The 24,338-nt window shown below is 35.6% G+C and overlaps 1 pseudogene; it reads left to right on the plus strand.

The window, feature by feature from the left end:
- The first annotated feature begins 20,015 nt into the window (after positions 1 to 20,015).
- On the plus strand, positions 20,016 to 22,077 carry LOC143544502 (protein ASPARTIC PROTEASE IN GUARD CELL 1-like; annotated as a pseudogene).
- Positions 22,078 to 24,338: the final 2,261 nt, after the last annotated feature.

Raw genomic sequence — 24,338 nt, forward strand, 5'->3', positions numbered from 1 at the left:
GCTCGAGCTTCAAGAAGGGGAACAACGTGTATATCAATGCGGTAAGTCTTTTACCTAATTTTGGAATTTCTAGTGTTCACGTTGATCAAACACCATAGTTTGTTGAGGGGGTGGTGGAAGATATTAGTGATGAGACTGAAAATGTGAGTAATTATGAAACAATTTTTCAAAACAACTCTGAATTTCAACCGAATGAAATATCTTTTTGTGAAAATTGTTCTTGTGATAAATGTTTAAATGACAAATTAACCAAAATAAGGGATGAGAGGTTTGATAATAATATTATCCCGAGTAAACTTCAAGACCCAGGAGTGCCCATTTTATCAATCCAAATTGGTGAATTTAAAACTGATCGGGCACTGCTAGATCTTGGAGCTTGTGTTAGTATAATGCCCGGTAGTTTATATGATCAGTATGAGTTTGGTCCGCTACAAAAGTAAACACCACCGTGGTTTTAGCAGATCAAATCCATACACTTCCCCGAGGCATGATATATAATGTGATGGTACATGTGGAGGATTTCTGTTACTCAGTTGACTTTTTAGTACCTGATTATGCTAAAAATGTAACTACTACGCAACCCACAGTCATATTGGGTAGACCCTTCCTCGCCACTTCACTTGCAGTAATTGATTGTGCTAAGGGGACACTGGGAATTAAATGTGGGAATCGTGATAAACGGTTATTATTATTTGAAAATACTACTGACCCTTTTATTGACAAGGAAAACCTGAAGGTGGATTTTGTTAACAAGTGTGTATCATTGAGGAAGGATCACACGAAAATGGAGTGTTTTGTGATTGACAGGTCAGTTGAGAAGAAAGAAGCTGAGCATCAACAGAGTGAGAAGGTGGCAGAAAAAGGTGGCCGACCAAGGAAGACAAAAGTGAGACATCCACCTAACCTAAATGATCCAGGGTGGAGGATGAGGATGTTCGGGCCCAACCCTGATTTGCCGGAATACTAGCAACAGTTGCTTGAAAAAGAGCGTGCTTATAATGAGAAGGCTGTACGGGAGTGGGCCAGTCACCCACCTTGAATGTCATAAAAATTTCAAAAATGTGGTAATTGCATATTTTGTATATTTTTATTTTTATTTTGCTTTACAATTTCTAGTTTGTTTGTTATTAATGGTATTTTAAGTTACCATCTTAGCAAAAACCAAGTGTGGGGAAATTCTTATGGATTTCTCTTCGACACTATGTTGGGGACAACACAGGTTTTTCATGAAAGGAAGTGGTGGTTAATTAGTAGTATCTTTGTTTTTATTTTCTCAAAACCATACATTGGCGACAATGTATCCCAAGTGTGGGGATGGGGGAATTTTTCGTTTTCAAAAATTATAAAATATATATATACATATATATATATATATATATATATATAATTATAAAAATTAAAAAAATTAAAAAAAAACTTTTGAAAGAAAACCGGAAAGTGGTAAGATCGCTGGGTAAGTTTTGGTCCCTTTTCATGGTCACAATTTTCTTAAATTCAAGTTTGCTTAGTTGTTTTATAAACGAGGTTGTGTAGTATTCTAGTTAAGGTTAGCATGCTTTCGGTACAATAACCTGCATAACATGTCCATATCCACTTGTGTATTGGGAAAGTGAAGAGTGGTGATAGATTGGTTATTCTCCGTTAGAACTTGTGCGATCAATGCATTTCGAGACCTTAGCTTGGCATAAGTGCAAAAGTGATAGAGGCAATTAGGTTTAAGCCTCGTCTGGATGAGCGCGAGTGTGGGTTTTGGGGGTTGGGCCTCATACATTACACATATGAGCGTGGGCAATGAGAGGGGCGGGGGGTTGGTTCCTTTAGTAAACCTATTTGGACTTATTCTTTTTATTTAATCAACCCCGATGTTATGTTGCAAGACGATCCGGCTTAGTAGGTATTTCTTTGTATTTGTAATTGTTATAGTACTAATCAATAGGAAGTATTGAGAATTATGTTTACTAAAAAAAAAAGAAATAGCAAAAAAAAAATGAAAAAAAAAAAATGAAAAAAATGAAAAAATAAAAAGAAAAAAAAAAGAAAAAGAAAGAAAAAGTTGAGAGTCAATGTTCGACGTATGGTGTAGTGAGTGTTGAGATGCAAGTTAGTAATGTTTATAGTTGTTTATATTATTGTTTATTTAGTTTTGATATAATAAGCCGGATCGAATCGCCTGAGCTACTTTCAATATTCCCATTCCATACCCTTATACCTAGCCCCGTTATAACCCGTTTTAAGTCCTCTTGATTTGTATTTGTGTCAAAGCATATATAGGTGGAGAGTTGATGGTAGTACAAGCGTATGCGAGGAGAATTGAGTATTATTGAAAAATATAGAACGATCACCGATAAGAGGGTTAATGAGTGACGGTGTGTTATGTGTGAGTAAAAGCCGAAAGCATGTTAAGGTTGACTAGAATTCTATGTTTTAGATATAATAGTGAGTGATACTAATGCAAACCTCTAATAATGAGGGAATAGGGTATGGTTGGGGACCTTGACTGAGCCGGGCTTTGTGGTATGTTTGATGGTTATGTTTTAAAAACAAGCAATTGTTTGAGTTACTTGAGAGCAAGCAACGTGTAAGTGTGGGGATGTAACGGGTGGATTGTAGAGCCACCCTTAAGTGTCGTAATTCGAGTTAAAACGTGTGCGTTTATGTATAAATTCAAGGATTTGGATTACTACACTATGTTGTGTTAACGCAGGTACAAATGAGGAGAAAAGGTTGCTCAAGTGTGTTGAGATGAAAAGGAACAAGAGAGTCAATGCGGGAAGTCAACAACCAAGAATTGATAAAGAAAAATGGAATTTTGAACTGGGTCTACCGTAGCTTACGGTAGCCACCGTAAGCTACGCTAGGGGTCTGCCGTAAAAAGCCACCGTAAACAGACACTTCCACTGTAAGAACTTCAGGGCTACCGTAGCTTACGGTAGCCACCGTAGCTTACTATAGCCTCAGCATTTTAATGTCGGTTACAACTTGAAAAATAGGTTTTAAAGGACTTTTGGATTCCATTCTTGGAGATTCCGAACTAAACAATTGGTGTGGGTGATTTTGGTTCCTTGGAACAATATTTTGAGTGTTTCTAATTGAAGATTAACATCATAATATTGGATTACTTAGGATTAAACTTGGTATGATGATTTCAATTATGTGCGGCTAAAACATCTAGTATTTCTTTTGGTTGTAAGGTTATTGCAATACTCTTTTTTGTTTATTGTTCTTGCACTTGGATTGACTATCGAATCGTTTAGATTAATATAATCACGTTGTTTGTTTGATTGTTTGTATTTTGTCATATCGTTTAACCTAGTTTCGTTCTATACGTTCTTGCTATTGTTGACAATCGAGATATAGTAGAAGAAATTAGGGTTAAGATTATATTGATTGATTACCAAGTAACGACCTCGCGTTCTAGGAATCCGAGTACTTAGTTTTTGATTAATCACAAACAATTACACTTACACGAAATCAAGATATCATGATTTATCCATTGAACTTAAACAAAAGAGTTGCGTAATAACCGAACTCCAAGAGGAATGCTCATTTAATAAATTGTTTACAACCTTCGTTTCGTTTATTTAGTTTATAAAATCAAATCAAAACCAACTTGAGAATTATTTTTTTGTCATTTACATTTATAATAGCTAATTGTTGAGCTACTCTATTAACACATATTCCACAAACTCCTCGTGTTCGACACCCACTTACCGCTATCTAGTTAGTTGTAATTGGTTTATTTTTGTGCGAGTCTTCGACCTCGTGTCAATATATATATATATATATATATATATATATATATATATATATATATATATATTATTCTCAAGTTTCGCTTCATGTATTCGTCAATGTTTATTAATTGTAATTGCATTAGTATTCGTTAAACCGACCCGGTTTATCATTTCAATGTATTCTTGCTTACCGTTTATTATTAGTATATTATTCTCGATGATTCACGGTTACCGTTTATTCATTTACTATACTTTTTGTTCAATTATCGTAACTCTAGAAGTTTAAAGTTTTATTTAAACGAGTTGCGAACTATACGGGTATAATATAATAAATATTCAAGTTTTATTAATTCTTCCTACATTTTGAAGTTCGGGATTCAATTTGTAAATTTCATTTTAATTTCTAGACTTAAAACAATATCAAGGTTCAAGGGTGATTTGCGTAACTAAACTTAAAATATGTTTTATTATAACTATGAAACTTGGAGGGCCAAACATATAAATAAATTTAAAATATAATACATTATTCAAAACCATCCCAGCCCACCCCCAACCCTCGGTTTTCTGGCGAGGAACAGTTCCAGCGAAGTTCTAACTCTGGCGAGCCCATAAACAATCATTTAAACGTGCGTTTGAACCAATTGCATATCGTAACAACTAGTAGACCTTAACGGCAAGCAATAATCAACAATATTATTTCGTTTTAACGGCCAATAATGAGCAAAATGATTCGTAAACCGTCGGCCATATAAATAAAAATGCAATAACATTCATTAAACTCTCAACGCTCCAATTAGGCCTATATAAAGGATCCAAATCATTGTCTAAGATTGTCCATAACAAAATTTCTTTTATCATGCTCTCTATAATCAAGAATCTTCCCATCAAAGTTTGCATTCCGGCAGCCATGGTTCTCCATCAAACAATAACACTTACAGGTGATTAATACATTATTCTGATTCGTTTCTCCTCGATTAATAAAACCCCTAACCTTAATTGATCAAACATGGAACCAGTTAATAGAATTAGAACTCTAGGATTTTACAAAGATGATGATGAACATACTTTAGTACTTGTATATATTTATTTCCATTCATAAACTAGAAATTTAAGTTGGCCTGGTGGTTAAGTCACTAATGTATGGGACACCAGACCCGGGTTCAAACTCGGGTCAGTGCACCCCTTTTGTATTTAATCAAATAAATCATTTAAAAATAATAATACATCAAATAAAAATTATTTTAAACCAAATAAAATTTTTATAAAATAACTATAAATTATATTTCACCATTCCCCGTACAAAATCAACTTCCAAACTCGTTCAACCGTTAAATTATGATTCGTTCGTTAATCTTAATTCGTTAAACTTTAATTGTTTAAATTTTAATTCGTTAAACAATTAAAATTAGTTTTAACTCGTAAACGTTAACATGTGCATTGCAAATATCATATTTAAGTTAAGTTATTTATCAAATAATATTAAACCGTTAAAATTCCGTTAAAACATAAAATATTATTAAAATAATCAAATGCCTTAAAATTTGTGAAAAAACTATAATAAAGTAATATTTTTCCCAACAAATTTATACAAATAATTAAATCTTGTTATCCCGTTAGCTAGTCTTTAAATTTTCATATTTATTTATAGTTCGAGTGTTCAGCTGCTTTGGTTTCGTTATTGTGCTTTCGGTTTATATTTCAAGTTTATCTTCGATTTCGAGGTGGGTTTCTTACACCCCCTTTTTACTTTTGTGGGTAGCATATGTATCCTATTTACTCAATGATTTATCGAGTCATTTACAAAACTACAATTCGTTACATGAACTTGTATGTTTACTTAATTACTTGCTCAAAATTACTTACTCATGGCTGCCTCAACAACTATGGTCATACGCCCCCCTTTGCGCTCCGGACCATTTGGTTATGAGTGGAAAGGGGCCTCATTATCCGAGTACGTTGGTTTTAACCAACTAGAAAGGACCTTACTTGCGCGATTATCCGAGTATGTTGGTTGTTACCAGCTGGAAATGACCTTACTTGCTCGGTTACACTTGTTCATGGAATTGTATGATTTTTCTTACGTACTTATATCAAAATGTGTGAACTCACCAACTATTCATATAGTTGACATTATTTTATACATATGCTACAGGTACTGTTAGTAGAAGATGTGTTACAGCCCCTGACCCCTATACCCCAGTAGTAACCATCCCGTAAGTCTACAGAGACTTAATCACTTTAATGTAGTTTAATTCCTTTGAAAATATTTGGACTATCTGTCATGAGTTTAATGGGTTTAGAAAAGTATCACGACAGTATTGGAAAATCAGCTGTCTCACGCAAATGTGAGTTGTGCAAAAATTCGAATGTCTCACCTTGAAAGTTTACAATTAATAAGCCTCCTGATAATAAGCACCTAGGTTAAACACAATGTAGTATACCTAAGTTAGTATAAACCCCATAATCATAATGATAATCACAAGACATAAAACTTTACACGATGGGACAATGTCTTACCTTGTTTTGGTAGAGCTTTTGGATTCGTGTATATAAGTTCCTTTCAATCAGAGAGGTACCGTTACAACTACTCGGGTATAATATCAGCCTTATATAGGAAATACAAGAAAGATTTTTGATGTGGGACGAAGAGTGAAGGTCTAAATTTCCAATTTATTTATACTTGAAATTGGGTTTCTTCACGTCGCGCAAAGAAACCTTCGCGTCGCGCGAAGTAGATTTAGGGTTGTCAAGTCAGCCCTAGCTATGCCATGTGGTACGTCACGTGTCAGGTAACCTGCCACCGTTGTGTGACTTCCACGTCACGTCACGCGAAGAACATCTTTACGCCGCGCGAAGGACAAAGGACGTTCTGGATAACTATCACAACTTCGCGTAGCGCGAAGAATCTTACGCTCACTCCTTCGCGTCGCACGAAGGAACAAAAATACTAAGGCGGCCCTTACGCGGCGATGCGAAGTGCAAAGTGCGCCATCAAAGGGCCATATTACGCCCATCGCACTTCGCCCGAGCCCATGCCTATGCGCGTCGGGTGCTTCGCATCCTCCGCAAGGACTACTGCGTGTGATTTGGCACATAAGAATATTATCATGTGAGCTCTCTTCCTTATAAAGAGCTTACAAGTTTTATAATCTAGCGATGTGGGACAAGAATTAAATTTCTTATTTATACCATGGTGAAAGTCTTCCATTTTCTTTCCTCCACCAATGTGCGATGGAATTTTCACTTCCTTTACTTTCTCCATTCTTCCATTTATTTTATTTCTTCTCTTTTCCTTTTTATTTCTTCACTTTGCTTTTGTTTTTTTATTTCTTTTTATGGTTTGTTAAAGTCTCCCCTCCTTATTTGAATCTCATCCTCGAGATCTATTGGAATAAGTGTGGGTACTTCCGTTTCATTTCTGATTCCAATTCCCATGTAAATTCAGGTCCACGTCTTGAATCCCACTTCACTTTGACCAGAGCTATTCTTTTATGCTTGATATTCTTGATCATTCTATCTTCAATTTGTAGTGGTTTCTCAACGAATTTCATCTTTCATTTACCTTTATATCTTGAAGGGGTACTTTTAGTGATTCATCAGCTAAGCATTTCCTTAGGTTACTTACATGAAATACAACATGTATACCTGTCATTTTTTCTGGTAACTCTAGCTGATAGGCTACTGGTCCAACTCGTTTAATAATTTGGAATGGTCCAACAAACCTTGGACTTAACTTTCCTTTCTTACCAAATCAGACTACTCCTTTCCATGGAGATACCTTCAATAGCACTTTATCTCCAACTTGAAATTCTAATGGTTTGCGTCGATGATCTGTATAACTCTACTGACGATCTCGTGCAGTTTTTAATCTTTCCTTGACTTGAATTATCTTGTCAGTAGTTTCTTGTATGATTTCAGGACCTGATGATTGTTTTCCTCTTATTTATGCCCAACACACTGGTGTTCTGCATTTTCGTCCATAAAGTGCTTCAAATGGGGCAGCATTAATGCTTGTATGATAACTGTTATTTATAGGAGAATTCTATCAGTGGTAAATGGTCATCCCAATTTCCACCAAAGTCTATCACACATGCCCTTAGCATGTCTTCCAATGTTTGTATGGTCCTTTCACTTTGACCGTCATTCTGTGGATGGTATGTTGTACTCAAGGTTAATCTTGTTCCCATGGCTATTTGGAAACTTTTCCAAAAATGAGAAGTAAAACAGCTATCCTGATCAGATACAATGGATAATGGAACTCCATGTAATGAGACAACTTTGTCTACATACAATTTAGCTAATTGTTCCATTTTGAAAGTTTCCTTCATTGGTATAAAATGAGCAGACTTTGTTAATCGGTCCACAATCACACAAATTGTGTCATACCTCTTCTTGTTGTAGGCAATTTATTAACAAAATCCATTGTTATTAATTCTCATTTCCATTCTGGCATTTCTAATTGTTGAAGTAATCCTGATGGCTTTTGATGTTCAGCTTTAACTTGCGAACAAGTTATGCATTTCGAAACATAATTAGCTACGTCCTTTTTCATTCCTATCCATCAATAAGTTTTCTACAAATCTTGATACATTTTGTCTTTTCCGGGATGCATCGTATACTTGGATTTATGAGCTTCTTCGAGAATTCTTTCTCGTAGATTTCCAATGATTGGTACCCAGATTCTGTTCCTCATTCAGAGAATTTCATCACTTTCTTTGATCAGTTGAATAATTGTACCATTTCTTTTCTCATCAGAAATGTTATTTTCTTCTATTGCTTGTTTCTGATTATTTTTCAATTCGTCAATTAAATTTATTTGAAGTTCTAACCTTAGAGCTCATACTCTTTTATGTTTCTCGTTCTCTTTTGTGCTTAATGCATCGGCTACTACATTAGCCTTACCTTCAAGATACTGGATTTCACAATCATAGTCACTAAGAATTTCCATCCAGCGTCTTTGTCTAATGTTGAGTTCCTTTTGCCCAAAAATATACTTTAAACTATTATGATCTAAAAATACAGTAAACTTACTACCATATAAATAATGTCTCCAGATCTTTAGGGCAAAAATTATGGCTCCCAATTCTAAATCATGTGTTGTGTAATTCTCTTCATGTTTATTTAATTGTCTGGATAATCCTGATTTGGAAGCATCACAACAAACTGTGAATCTTCAGCTCCCTCTAGTAATGCAAGTATTGGGGCATCTGTTAACTTTTGTTTTAAAGTTACAAAAGCTTCTTATTGCTTAAGTCCCCATTCGAACTTGACATTTTTACATGTTAACTTTGTTAACTGAACTGCTATTTGGGGAAAATTTTGAATGAAGCGTCTATAATATCCTGCTAATCCTAAGAAACTTCGAATTTCTGTAGGAGTTTTAGGAATTTCCCAATTAATGATCTCTTCTATTTTGGCAGGGTCCACATGAATACCTTCATGGTTAATAAAGTGACCTAAAAATTGCAATTCTTGTAACCACAAATCACACTTTGAGAATTTAGCATAAAGCTTCTCTTTTCTCAATAGTGTCAAAAGTGTGTGGAGATGTTTGACATGATCATCACTAGTTTTGGAATAAATAAGTATATCGTCTATAAAAACGATTACATATTTATCCATATGCAGTTTAAATATCCGATTCATCATATCCATAAATGCAGCTGGTGCATTGGTTAAACCAAATGACATAACTGTAAACTTTTAGTGACCATGTCTTGTCCTAAAAGCAGTTTTAAGAATGTCTTCTTCCTGCACCTTTAATTGATGGTATCCTGAGCGTAAATTGATCTTTGAAAAATATCGAGCTCCTTGAAGTTGATCAAATAGATAATAAATTCTCAGAAAGGGATACCGATTAATTGTGACTTTATTTAATTCTCTAAATTCGATACACATAAGCATTGACCCATCTTTCTTTTTAACAAACAACACTAGTGCTCCCCAAGGTGATGAGCTTGGTTGTATAAAACCTTTTTCTAGCAAATAGTCTAATTGCCTTTTCAATTCTAACATTTCTGTTGGCACTAATCGATACGGTGCTTTAGCGATTGGTGCTGTTCCTGGGATCACATGAATTTTGAATTCTACTTCACGATCAGATGCTTGTCCCGGTAAATCTTCTGGAAAAACATCAGAATATTCCGATACTACCGGAATTTCTTTTAGCTCCCTTCCTTTGGCGCTAATGATTATAGAAATCATATATACTATGCCTTGCTTTCTTAACTAATTTGCCGCTTTCATTACCGATATAAACTTCGTAGGTCTAGGAACTTTGTCTCCTTGAATTGTAATAGTCTCTCCTGTTGACGTACGAATCTCAACAAAATTATTATTACATAGGATTCGAGCATGATTGGTTGCTAACCAGTCCATTCCTAATATAAGATCGAATCCAACCAAATTCAATGGAAGCAAATTTGCTTTAAACCTGTGACCTAGTAAGGCTATATTTTCTCCTTGAAGTACTTCATGAATATAAGTGGAATTCCCGTCGGCTATTTCTACTATGCAAACTTGATTAAGTTTGGTTAATGGTTGATTTAGGGCTTAGCAAAAATTTTTGTTTATGAAACTTTGATTTGCTCCAGAATCACACAATAATTTAGCATAAACGTCATTAATAAGAAACGTAACCGCAATGACGTCCGGAATCATTGTTGCCTCTTGTGCAGTAAGCTGAAAATATCGTGCATTCTTCTTAGGTCCATCTGTATTCTTAGCTTTGTTGTCAGGCACCTTTGTCAACTTTAGACATTCTGGACGGATGTGGCCAGGTTCTCCACAGTTGTAGCAAACACGGGTTTCTTTTCTTCAACATTCTTCATCTGTATGACCAGTCATCTTGCAATAGTTGCAGTACTTAGTCTTTTTAAAAGCGCATCTTCCTGAATACCTCTTTCTGCAGATTTTACAAAAAGGCTGAACATAGGATTGCCCTGTTCCTTTCTTTCGAAATTCTTGTGAAATTTTCTGGGCTAAATCCTTCTTTTTGTTCTCTTCCTGTGTTCGGATTAATCCGTCTGTCATGGTATTGGCTAGCTCAACCGATTTCTCAATATTCTGAGATCTAGCCGATTTACCAGATCACCGAGAAATATTCACTTACTAATCCCCAAGTATAACGAGAAATTAGTACAGTTTCCGGCGAAGCCAAAGCCGGTACCATTCCTGCATATTCAAATAATTTTGTCGTTTACTCACGACATTTCACACCTTCCATCTTGTGGTTTACGAACATAGTAGCAATCTTTTCTCTTTCATGTGGAGGACAAAATTTCCTTTCTACTATTTCTTTGAATTCTCCCCAGGTCATAATGTAAACTATGTTGCTTCCTTTTGCTTGGAGGGCTATATTCCACCATTCTAATGCTTCATTAATAAAGAGATTAGAAGCATACAATATTTTATCTTTTTCAGCACATTTACTGATTCTTATAACAGCTTCCGTCTTTTCTAACGAGCATAGTGCTGAAATGGCTCCTTCATTTCTAGAAAATTCGGTTGGCTTACAGGCCAAGAAGTCCTTGTAAGTACAACCATTAGTTTTTAACTTTTTAGGCAGTTTATTTTTATTTCCTCCATTCACACTGTTACTAGCCTCAGTGTCGTACTTTCATTTGTTGCTCTCTGTCTTATCCCTAATCACAGTTACTGGTTGTCTAATAGCTTCAGCAATTTGAGGGATTGCTTCAGCAATTCTCTGAGCTATCATATTGTCAATAGCATCATATTCAGAGCATTTTCTTGATTGGAATTTTCATTATTATTTTCACGGTTGTTAACATAAACTTCATTTGACATCTGATTTCCAAACAAGAAAGGAATATTAATATCGTAAGTATATAATAAAATAAGCAAGATATTAATAACCAAATCCTCAGATATTTCAACCTTTGGATTTTTTCTTCTTGAATGTTTTTGGTGGGTTCTTTGGTTTTTCAACTCAGAACCCTTTTTCAATCTTTACCTTTCCCTTTTGGTTATCCAAAAGGGTTTCTTTATTTCTTTGTGTTTATGGGCTTTACATCCGTCTCACTGGCTAAAGTGTCAATTCGGTCTGTCATTGTTTTCGAGTGAGAAGCAACCTTAGGATGGGAATGACTGAAACGACTATTCACTTCTCTTTGTTGTCGGTGCCAGTTCTTGCAATGTCTAGCAAGATGAGACGGATTTCCACAAACAAAACAACATTTTCTTTGCTAAGTTCTGTAGATATCATCTGAGCTGTAATACATGTGATGTGGTGGAAAAGATGATGCATGAGAGGGAACATGCTTGTAATAACCATCAGACCTATGACCCTGGTCATCAAAAGCATTTGCATAAAAGTTGTTAATATTTCTTGGCTATTGAGAAGTATAGTAATTATTATTATCAAACTGGAGTTTTCTTGGGTGGGATATATTTACAGGAAGTACTAGCCTTTTCATTTTCAAAACAATTTCTTTCACTTTTATTATCCTCAACCGTATAACTAGTCAATGAACAACTAGTTACGTTCATCTCATCAACTTTATCAGTAATAGTTTCATCAAAAACAGTTTCACAAACTGAATCAGAAGTTGAACTAGAAAATTCATTTGAATCACTTTTATATCTTTCAACATCTTTGTTTTCACAAAATACATGACTTGAAGATGAGTCAAGAGTGTCCTTAATCGATTTACACAAGTTGTTACAAACTGAGTTGACATTTGATTGTTTTAGACTCACAACATATTCAAAAAGTGGAACTAAAACCCTTTTCGTTTCACAACTCATGTTATCCTTCACATATACAATTTCTATTACATCACCAGCTACATAAGATGAAAAACCATTAGATTCATTAGATACATGTGTTGGAGCAATTGCTTGTGAAGCAGGAGAAACAAATTTCATAGGTTTTGGTAGTTTACCAACACCATATGCCATTTCTTCCTTAGGAGGAGTGTTGTAACTAAAGTGGGGTAGGCTGGTGTAATTGTCATTTAATGGTGGAGGCACAGCTGCATAATCATAGCCTAGACTCGACTTTTGTTTAGCATTCCTCTGTGCTCCAAGTATATTATTTAACTTAACTGACGCTAACTTAAATTTTTCAGCAGCTAGTCATGTTTTTCAGAAGTTGATTTCTTATTAGAAAGATCAGTTTCTAAGTTTTCAATTTTGGCTTTTAATTCTGTAATAATGTTTTTATAATATTCAACTTCCTTTTGTGATTGAAAAATTTTTAGTTTCAAGTTAGCAACATTGTCATGGTGAGTTTCTATGTTGGTGTAAAATCTTATCAGCTTTGACATACTGGTCATTCAGACTTTTCAACTATGAGTTCTCTTTTACAACAACATCATAGTTGTATCTATAAAACTCAACTTTGTGAATGCATGCTTGATTACAAAGATTGTGATGTACCTCATGGTCGGGTGATGTGGCAAGACTTGCTGATGATGAGCTTGAAGCTTCATGGTTGTTGGTGAATGCCATTCCAACAAAGTTCAGTGGGTTCTCTAGCTCCTTGAATTGGTCATTCCAGTTTCGCTCAGCTGAAGCTTCGATTTGGGAGACAAAGGCTCTTGAACTTGAGCTTGAATTTCCCTTGTAAGGATTTCCACTAATCCTTGGAACCCCATGATTGGAGTTTAGTCCCATATGCTTCTTCCCACTTGACTTGCTTCCTTCTCCAACAGAAACTTCGGTGGCCTGGATATCATTTGTTGGCTTGGGTGGGTTTGTGCATTCTCTTGCAAAGTGACCTAGCTCATTGCAGTTGTAGCATCTAAGCTTTTCTTAATCAAACCCAATATTTTTTATGTCAGCATCCCTAAAGCTGTCTTTACCATATTTCTTTATGAAATTTATGGCTCGATAAACAACCATAGCCATCTGGGACTTGATATCCATTTTCTTTGAATCCTTATTGTTGATGTCAAAAAGGTCACCTTGGTCAAATGATGGAGGCAAAAGCTTTCCCTGTAGTAACTCCTCATGACTCGAAAGAAAGGCATGAACCAGTGCGATCTTTGAGTCATTAATGAGTGGAATGGTGTAGGAGCAGCTTGATTAGGGTTGACTTTTGGGAGAAGGGTTGATTCCATGGGCTTTCAAAGCTTGCTCAACAGTTTTGTTCACAGCATCTTGAATATATCCCGTACTTGATGAAGCAGATGTGTTTGCAACAGAGATGAAGGTTGTGTTATGAGTAGGTGGAGTTGCAAAAGTTTTGACTCCATTCACAGGAAACATAGTAGGGTGAAATTGGCTGAGGAAAGCAGATGTCATTTCTGATCATGTTGCATTTCTGGCTTAGTTCAAGGAATTCATATGGTTGTTCATTCGTAACTTGTCATCTAACTCAAATGACTTGATTGTAGAGATCAAATCTTGAGTTGGAATGGCATTGAAATTCGTAGTCCTTTTGATCGTAACCACATTTATGTTCCACAAAAATGGTAAAGAGTTCAACAGCTTGTGGTTCATTTCAGACATATCAATGATCACTTCAACACTTCTCATTCGAGCCAACAGTTTCTCGAATCTCTTGATAAGGTCACCAACACTTTCCCCTTGTACATGATTGAACATTTAAAATTTCCCTTGTAACATAGCCTTGCAGCTGTTCCTCATCTCAACATTTCTTTCAATCTTCTCAACAAGAGCATCCCATAAACCATTAGCAGTTGTATGTTCCCTAAGTGTTTGAGTTATTTCATTTGATAAATACACAGTCAAGGTAAGGAAAGCCCTTTCATCTTCTTGCATAAGCAGTTTATCATTATCATCATATGAATCAATCGGTTTGGGCTCAGTTCCGGTTATAGTTGTAACCATGGGAATGTGAGGACCAACTTCTAGAGATCTCAAATGACCAGCATCTGCCAGCTTGATAAAGTTTATACCTCCATTTAAAATAGGTAAAATTTCTTTCTATGGTCATACACTTTGGAGTCATAATGGTCATTCCTGCCTCATTCTCAAGTAAGAGACAACTCTTCAACAACTCAGCATCATTAGCCATGGTACAAATCAGTTTGTGGTAGCAAGAACTCTTCAAAACAGTAAAATTACAAATCCAGATGAATCGGATCACACGAGAATGCAATAGAAAATTTTTCTTCAAAAAAATCGCATAAGCATGCGATGCGATTGGTTTAGAAAAGTGATGCGATTAGAATTTCTAAAATGCGCTGCGATTGGATTTTGAGTGCGATGTGATTCAAAATCCAGATGCGATGCGATTCAAAAATTCTGTGCTATGCGACTAAAATTTTCAATGCGATGCGATTTCTTTTTCTTGTGCAATGCGATTTAAATCCAGTGCGATGCGATTACTTTTTTTTAATGCGACGCGACTGAAAATCTTGTGCGATACAAATTCCTTTTCTGGAAACTTAATCTTTCTTGGAACTTGTTTTGTACGACCTTTTACCAACTTTTGACAATTTTTTAGAGCCAAGTACACCAAACACTTTCTGGAATGCGATCCTTTTTACTTGAAGCAAACTTCTCAACCCCTAAAGTATACAAGTCACACACAAACCCAAGTAAACACAAGATCTTGACAAATACCTGTAAACACCTTGATTCTTCAAAAACACACTTTGAAACTCACAAACAAGACCAAAATCCAAGGTTGCGATCCAAGAACCTCAACTAGTAGAGCCGAAAGCTTTGATGCCAATTGTACTTACTAAAACCGGATCTAACAACAATATTCTTGGATCAATCTCTCTAGTGCTAGCAGAAATCACACTAGAAGAACCGAGATCTCGGATCTTGTTTGAGGCTTAGTTAGTTCGGCTAACGGGTAGAAGAGAGAGTTTGTAGTTGTTGGGAGGATAAGATTATGATTTTTGCAAAAAAGGTTGTGTGTGCATGAGTGTCTTGCACTATTTATAGTGCAAGCCTCATGCACTAATATTATTTTCTTGGGTCCAAATAGGCTTTGTTTACATATGGCCTTAGGCCCAAATACATGAGAAGATATAAAGACAACAATATACATACGTAAACAATACAAAAGACAACAATATACATGCGTAAACAATACAAAATACTTCAAATATACAAAATAGGGCCTAACAATTCGAAGACAATTTCTCGATCTGAAAATTAGGGTTTTATATGCTCGTATTTGTTTTTGATATGAGTGTGCTGCTCAAACAGTAAAGGGTATATTGAAAAACATTGCTGCTGGTACAATCTGATATGAAGTATGTAGAAGTCAAGAATGAATAGGTATTAGGGGCAATCATGTCATTCTTCATTGTAGCAGATGCAAAGTGAAAATCAAGCAGGTTCTGCAAGGGCAAATCATCAATTGATGATGCAGAAAAGAAGTTTGGATGTCTCGAGCATATAAGATTGGTCTCAATTTTTTATCATGAGTAAGTGTTGCTTTGAGCACATAATGTGTTTAGCCCAAGCACATCTTTGTTTGTCTCGAGCACAACTTATCTCGAGCGTATCTTTTCTCTAGCACATCATTCTCTGATTTCGAGCACAAGATTTATGAAACCCCGAGCATATCCTTGTTCTTCTCAAGTAAACTATCTTTTTGGTCTTGGGCACATCTTGTTTTTATTCGAGCATATCTTTTCCAAGCATACTTTGTTTTGTCATGAACAGTTAGAATTTAATATTCTAAGCATACATGCTCGTGAAGAGAAAGCTCAAGTTTGTGTCTCGAGCACACCTTTTGCTCACGAGCATGCTCGTGAAGAAAACTTTGGTGATTAGTCACTAGCATATCTTTTTACTCTCGAGCACACCTTTACTCGTGAGCATATCTTTGTTTGGGCATGCTCATAAAGGGATTTAAAGGAACTGTGGGTGCTCGTGAACAGAAAGTATATGTTTGTGAAACATTTCAAGATTTTGAAGAATTATGTTTAAATATTTGATGTTGTTGACCGTTTGACCATGTTGTTCTTTACGGAAGATACTTAGCAGGGTTATTGTGGTAAATTTTTCTCTAATCATCAACAAGCCTAAGGAACTCAAGCCTTATCAAATTTCACGACTTCATTAAGAGCTTTACAAGAACAAGTGTTGATCAAGCTTATGGATTTAATCACTTTGAGTGTCAACCAACAAAAGATTATTTTAAATTTTTTTATTTCAAAATTTCTTACAATCTTGATAAGGATGGCCAAGATTGTTTCACCCACACTTGTTTTGAAGAAACATTCATTAAAGACAATTGCAACGAAATTGGGGGAGTAAAATTATTTATTGCAAATTGCTAGCTTCAAATCAAGTGAAAGACTCAAGTTAAGAAAAAGTTGATCGAGATCAATAATCCAAGATTCTTTAGAGACGTTTCATTGTTTGTAAGTTTTCAGATTTCCTAGTACGGATGAGAAGATAGAGTCATCGCTAGTAACAATGTGAACGGATGATTAGTAGAGTTTAACCTCCTATGAAAACAGTCACTTGAACAATCAAGAACGGGTTATGGTTGACTTGAATGCTATCTTGATTCAGGGAACAGTTTGAAGATGATTTACAAGGAAGGAAATGGGTTTGAAGAATGGAAGATTATTTGATGATCACATTGAGTTTATTTTTTTTTGTCATGACTTTGTTACTTGAACTTGATCATTGAAGTTCAAAGCCTCGTTCTTATCCCATATAACTTTATCCAAATGAGATAAAAGAAAGATGTTCTAAAATGAACAACGGGAGACACTTAATGTGAGGGGGAGAATTTCAATGAAAGGCATCGGGTTTTGAGGTGATCATGAAAGTGATTCGATGGAAATCTAAGGGGGAGATTGTTGGGATTTATATTTTAGACCGACGCGTCGAATCTTTATTTCGGTGAAAAATATATATTGTTTTATTAATATTTCTTTGGTCTCAACATAGGGTGGATGGCTTGAAAACCAAGACATGCTAGACTAGTATAAATAGATGTACTTGTTCATTTATCTAGTATTTGTGTACTGTGTATTAAGTGAGATCTTGGGTTTTATCCCTATGAGAGAGTTTCCTCCCCGTGATGAGCTCTCACGGGGTGGCTTATCTTTATGTGTATTTATGTGTGTATGTATGAGTGTTTCATCTTGTGAATCATTCGGTTGATGATATCATACTAACATATCTATCTTATCTGTGTTTCGATTACATATATGCATTTATCCAAATAATTGATTATTGTTAATCAAATCAGGCTCTCTCCCAATATCACTCATCCGTCCAAATATCATTCAAGAGTGAAAACGAGTGTGGTTCGATCCTAACCCAGATCCGAGCTCCTTCGTTAATACTGATTATTCACGCTTCCGCATCGGGAATATGCTCACTAAACACGTTAACCTTAAATCATAATCTCCTCTTTTAGGGTTTTACCGTCTTTCTTTCATCGAGTTTAGGTGTAGAATACCTTCAGTCAGTGTGGCTATCAAATTATTGTAAATATTTCATGGGTATAGAAATCCTAGTTATAGGTTTTATGCATGAGTATTCTAAATAGGTAACTTATAAATAATGTACGGCTATAATTAATAGATTAACAATTCGTTTTATTAGATCATGTGATCTTGAGACGTATCAAAGATCGATGGAAAACATTTCTAGACTGCTAAAGTCAAGGAACATACTAAACATAAAAGCACCTGCAGCCCCGAATGAAGACGGACCACCACCGCCCACCTCTCTCCTCTTTTTCTCCATTTATCTCTCTTACTTTCTTTCTCCTCTCTCCTTCCCCTCACAACAGCCGGATGAAGAAGTTATCTATATCGGACTTTTGACCCCCTCCTTTAGTCAGCTAGGGTTTTTTTTTGCTGGTGTGGGTATCCAATTATTGTAAATATTGCATGGGTCTAGAAATCCTAGCCGTAGATTTTATGCGTGAGAGTTCTAAGTAGGTAAATTATAAATTATCTTCAGTTGTAATTAACGGATCAAAAATTTTATTGGATCATGTGATCTTGAGGTGTGTCAAAGATCGACGGAAATCATCTCTAGACTGTTAAAGTCAAGGAACATACTGAACATAAAAGCACCCATAATGCCGAATGAAGACTGACCGTCATGTCATCGCCACCGCTCACCTCTCTCCTCTTTTTCTCCATTTCTCTCTTCTCTCTTCTTCTTCTTCTTCTTCCTCTCACACCAGCTGGACGAAGAAGTTATCTCTATCGGACTTCTGACTCCCTCTTTCCTCTCTCTCCCCCAGAGAAGCACGACCTAGGCCACAGACGAGAAAAAAAGAGCCTGTTGTGGGTGCTCTAAACTCAAAGTCAGTGAAGCATAAACAAGAAAAAGTGAGTTGGATATGGTTTTTTTTTTCTTTTTTAGTTGTTATAACCTTCTAAGCAGATTTAGTTAGATTGGGTATGTATTTGTTATGGGGTTCCATTGTTGTGCTAACCGTCATTGTATATTTATTTATTTTGCATCTACAGAATCTGATTGGATTTGCAATATGATTCACATATTAGTTTGGAATCCTTTCTCTACTTCACACTATCATTGGCATCCTCTATCTCATTAACATTAACATTAACATTAACATTGGCAAACTTATTCAGATTCATATTGTCATACATGCATAATATTGTGTTCCAAATTCTCATTCTCATTATAATTACAAAAAGGATCAAATAAGTCGAGTTCATATATCATAATCTAAGACAACTTGATTGTGTTGCCTAGTCTCACCAGATTCTCCAATTTCATTGACTTTTTCATGCTAACCCAGCATTATTAATCTACTTTACTGTTAATCTTAACCACATTAGTGTTCTAAACTTCATTAGTGAGCTTGTTTTTTCTATTTTTGGATAATGAGCAGAAATATGTGTTCATGGTTGTATATCGTGTCGATCTAGTATAGACATGAATGAGTTTCGGCACAAACATATTTACGAAGGTTCAAAGCATATGCATCATTGCCTTATGCTTGAAGACGAAAAAATCTTAATCGTCATCTGCGTGTCTGTTTCATGTCCAAGCTATCGCGTAACATCCAACTCATGCAGAGATAAGGCGTCGGTGTCAAGAAAATCTACAAAAGTTTCCATGCCTTTATACATACGACCTAGAAATCGAGTGAAAGTATCATATGATTTAACTAAAAAAGTTAAGAAAACCCAAATATTGAAAAGTGTAATTCACTCTAAATTAAATATTACTAAATCATATCATAAAGCTTTATATATATTAAAAGAATTAAAGATTTTCCAACAAAAGGTAGTCCAAATTAGAAAACTATGACCTCACCACCTCCTCTTTTTCCACATAAAATCTCATCATCTTTCTCACTTCCTTCAAACCTTCAAACCAAACATGGCTTCATTTCTCTTCCTCCTCTTTCTCTCTCTCATCACCTTCTCTCTTGCCGTCACCGACGCCACCACCACCGCCACCCTTGACGTCACCTCCGTGGTCGAAACCACAATTAGCCTCCTTAACCCATTCCATCAACAAGCCATACAAATCATACCAAAAAACACATCATCCCCCTTATCTTTCACCCTCCACTCTCTATTCCCCATCCACAACCACCCCGATTACGAGTCGTTAACTCACTCCCTACTCGCCCACGACTCACAACGAGTCACCTCTCTCACTACTAGACTCGACATCGCCCTCACCGAGGACATGTACCGGCTAGATATTACACCGTATCCGTTGTTCAAATTCCCCGTGGACGACCGGTTAGATATTACACCGTACTCGTCGGTCAAACTCCCCGAGGACTTGAGTGTTGCGGTTACCTCGGGTATGTCTCAAGGACGTGGGGAGTATTTTGCTCGGGTGGGGTTCGGTACTCCACCCAAATGGTATTACATGGTTATTGACACCGGAAGTAATTTAAATTGGCTTCAATGTAAACCATGCAACCAATGCTACAAACAAACCGACCCGATATTTGACCCAGCTGAGTCTAGTACTTATAGTGAGGTATCATGCAACACCCAACAGTGTAACGCTGTGGATATCGCTGCATGCCAGAGAGACAAGTGTTTGTATCAGGTATAAAATAATAATAAAAATATTTTAACCAAATTATATTATTTATTAAAATATGTTTTTTTGTTTTCTTATTTGCTTTTTTCTCTAAGTACCTACAAATTGCATGTTTTCATTTTTTTAAATAATATATTTAAAAAATAGAAAATACAATTTTCTTATGTTCTAAATTTAAATAAATACAAAAATACCAGTTTTTAATAATAAAAATAACTTAATCGAATTATATTTATTAATTATTAAAAAAACAAAAATCAGCATCCGCTCGGTTTTCGTTACGGTACTGGAACTATATATAACCAAACGCGATGAGTCTACGCGAATTCGGTCGGCTTCTGTCGCGTTCGGCACAATACCATAACTAAAACAAAATAATAAAAAATAACAAAAACAAAATTCTCATTCGGAGGTTTTCATAAACATTCATTATGGCCGAAACTAAACAAAAAAAAATCTATTAATAGGGTGCTACAAAGTGACCCAATCGGGATTTTACTCCACCAAACTTGTTAATTATACTATATAATAATTATGATAGAAGCTATTACAATGAACTCTTAACTAATATATTTTATCTAATATCAGGTGATTTATGGCGACGGGTCATCCACCGTCGGAAGATTAGTGACGGAAACGGTGTCGTTCAGGAAAACCAGCAGGGTACCGAATGTAGCGTTGGGATGCGGTGACAACAACAACGGGTTGTTCTACGGTAACGCGGGAGTTCTCGCTCTCGGTGCCGGTACCTTATCGATGCCGTCTCAGCTCCAAGCGAAGTCGTTTTCGTATTGTTTCGTTAACCGCGACTCAAAATCGGTGTCCACTCTCCAGTTCAACACCGCGGCTCCCGCGAACTCGATAACCGTGCCGCTGCTACGAAACCCGAGAATGAACACATTTTGGTACGTCGGTTTGACTGGGATATCGGTTGGTGGACGGGCAGTTGTCTATCCCTCCGTCCACTTTCGTAATCGATGATCGTGGAAGAGGTGGCGCGATCATCGACACGGGTAAGGCCGTGAGTCATTTGCAGGCTCAGGCGTACAACGCGCTTCGTGATGCGTTCACGAAACGCGCGAGCAGAAACTGCTTGAAACCCACGAGTTCGGTCTCGATTTTCGACACTTGTTATAATTTGTCAGGGAAGACACAGGTAAGGGTGCCGCAGGTGGCGCTTAATTTTGCTGGAGGTAAAATCTTAACGTTGAAACCTAGTAATTATATGATTCCGGTGGATTCTCGTGGGATGTTTTGTTTGGCGTTTGCACCGTCGGATTCGCAGTTGTCGATCATCGGTAATGTCCAGCAGCAAGGGACACGTGTCCGTTTTGATATAGTTAAATCCGTTGTTAGTTTTTCACCGCACAGTTGTTAAGTTAAAAGTGTTTTAAGTGAGGTATGTGTAACTTTTATCTTGTTGCACAAATATATAGAGAAAGTTAATAAGTTCTTGGGACTTTTTGACGTTTTTATATTTAAATTATCTTTTAACAGTTTGTAACATATGATATCATCAATACATAATCGGGTAAATGTAACCCAGTAAAAGTAACAAATGTAAGTTATTAATAGTATAACATGAATTGCATATATGAAAAGAAAATCACAAAATAATCACTTATATGTTGAGAGAACTTCTCTAGGTGTGCCAGCTACTAATATATGTAACACCCCGGTTTTAAGCGGAATACGCCCGGGTGCAACATACAGATCACTCATAAGCTCGTAACACTATTAAAGGTGACAGTATATTTATTTTATTCCATAATATCGCAAGTACACAAATAGTTTGATAATGAGACAATCAACATTACATCTAAATGGAACAAATATTATTCATTGAAATAATCCTAAGATATAACTAGTTTTCTTGTCCTGACACTTCGTCGTATCAACCTGTAACACGTTTAAAATAATATTTTTGGTCAACAACACATGTTGGTGAGTTTTCATAAGTTTTTGCGTGTATAAATATATATAAAATATGCGATTCAACGATCGTCATGCAACAAATATTCAAGCATAATATAAATGAAATCAAATAGTGTTGTCCTCCCGTTCATTTAGCTCGGGGAAATGAGAACCACCTTACGTAAACAACCGAAGTCGTAAAGTTAGACGGCGCAGGTACGTCCCGTCAGACCCTCCCACTATGTGTATGCGTTTGCGTTTGCGTAACATCCACCAATAAAACAATAAACACGTTGCAAGCAAGTTCACCTATAATCATAAACAATATGCACGAATAATATTAACATGTACGATATAAGTGAATCGGTTTGTAAACAAGCGCATAACAAACGAAATGAAAACTTGTGACGTGCTACACCCCAAAACATTATAAAGCATTAAAAATGTGGTTATAAAGAACTCACATGTTAAATAAGCAAGAATGAGTAAATAAGCGAAGATGTCTTTAAGCGAGTGAACCGACAGGGCCCAGTTCAATAAGTGACCCTAGATAAATAGATAACTATAATCAAAATAAGGTTGAGGAAAGATAAGAAATAGATGGCCGACATGTTCGGTTTATAATTCTTAAACAAAAAGTTTGTTAAAAATCTATTTTTGTTCTATTTTTATAAGTTAAATGAAATAGGTTAGTTATTTGATTTTTAATCAATTTTATTTTAGTTTTAGAAAAAAAATAAAAATAAAGGTTATAATAATTATTAGTTAATTTTAATGATTTCGGTTCGTTTCCGAGCCGAATATTATTTAATAAAACAAGTTTAATTAGTTGTTCATGTTTTTGGTTGGACATGAACTCGGTTTGATTCGGGTTTATATTTTACATGCTTGAAATGATAAGATGGCGTGACATGTTGGAAATTCGTCGTCTTGTTTATTAGTTTTGCAAAAGTTACTTTTTAACTTAAAACCTATTTTTAACCGAACATTAACGTGCCGACGAGTGATAGTGAAAACACAACCACGGTTGTTAATTTAGAGTGACAACATGATGATGATCACATGATATGTTGTACATAAATAAGACAATAATTACCCGAGGATGGAATATCAAAGAAGAAAAAAGAATTTGAAACTTGGATTTTTTGCACCATTTGAGAAGCAATAACACAATTAAAAGTGTAAAGTGTTGTGGTGAATGATTTGTAGAACTTTGAGAGACTTTATATAGGCTTCAAATCGTTAATAACAAGATTGAAGTGATTAATTGCATAAGCTAGTCATAAGGCTAGTCTTAAGCAATATTAATCACCAAATTAATGAGCTTTGACCCAATTTGGTGAATTAGGAAGTTAATTATCAATAATAAAATAGTCTACGTTCATCCAATACTTGGAAAAACGAGTCAAATGGCTGGAATTTAGAGAGGATGAGAAGAAGGCGGTTGACCCGTCTTGAAGAATACCAATAATTATAAACAATTAAATAACACAATTAATATTCAATAAATACGAAGATTTTATTAATAATCCGAAAATATCAAAATTTTAAAATGGTTCGGGTTTTCGAATTTTTTAAAAATGACGAATGTCACAATTTATACTTTGTATGGATGAGGTGGATGATTTAATATCTACAATATGCAAGAATATGGATATATTTTAGGATTAAAAGTCGCTATGAAAAAGCTTATTTAAAGAGAAAGTTAAATATTATATTATTTTT

The sequence above is a fragment of the Bidens hawaiensis genome, unplaced genomic scaffold, assembly GCF_021521415.1.
Source record: "Bidens hawaiensis isolate Kalapana, Puna unplaced genomic scaffold, B.hawaiensis_p1.1 tig00013590_1, whole genome shotgun sequence".
NCBI lineage: Eukaryota > Viridiplantae > Streptophyta > Magnoliopsida > Asterales > Asteraceae > Bidens > Bidens hawaiensis.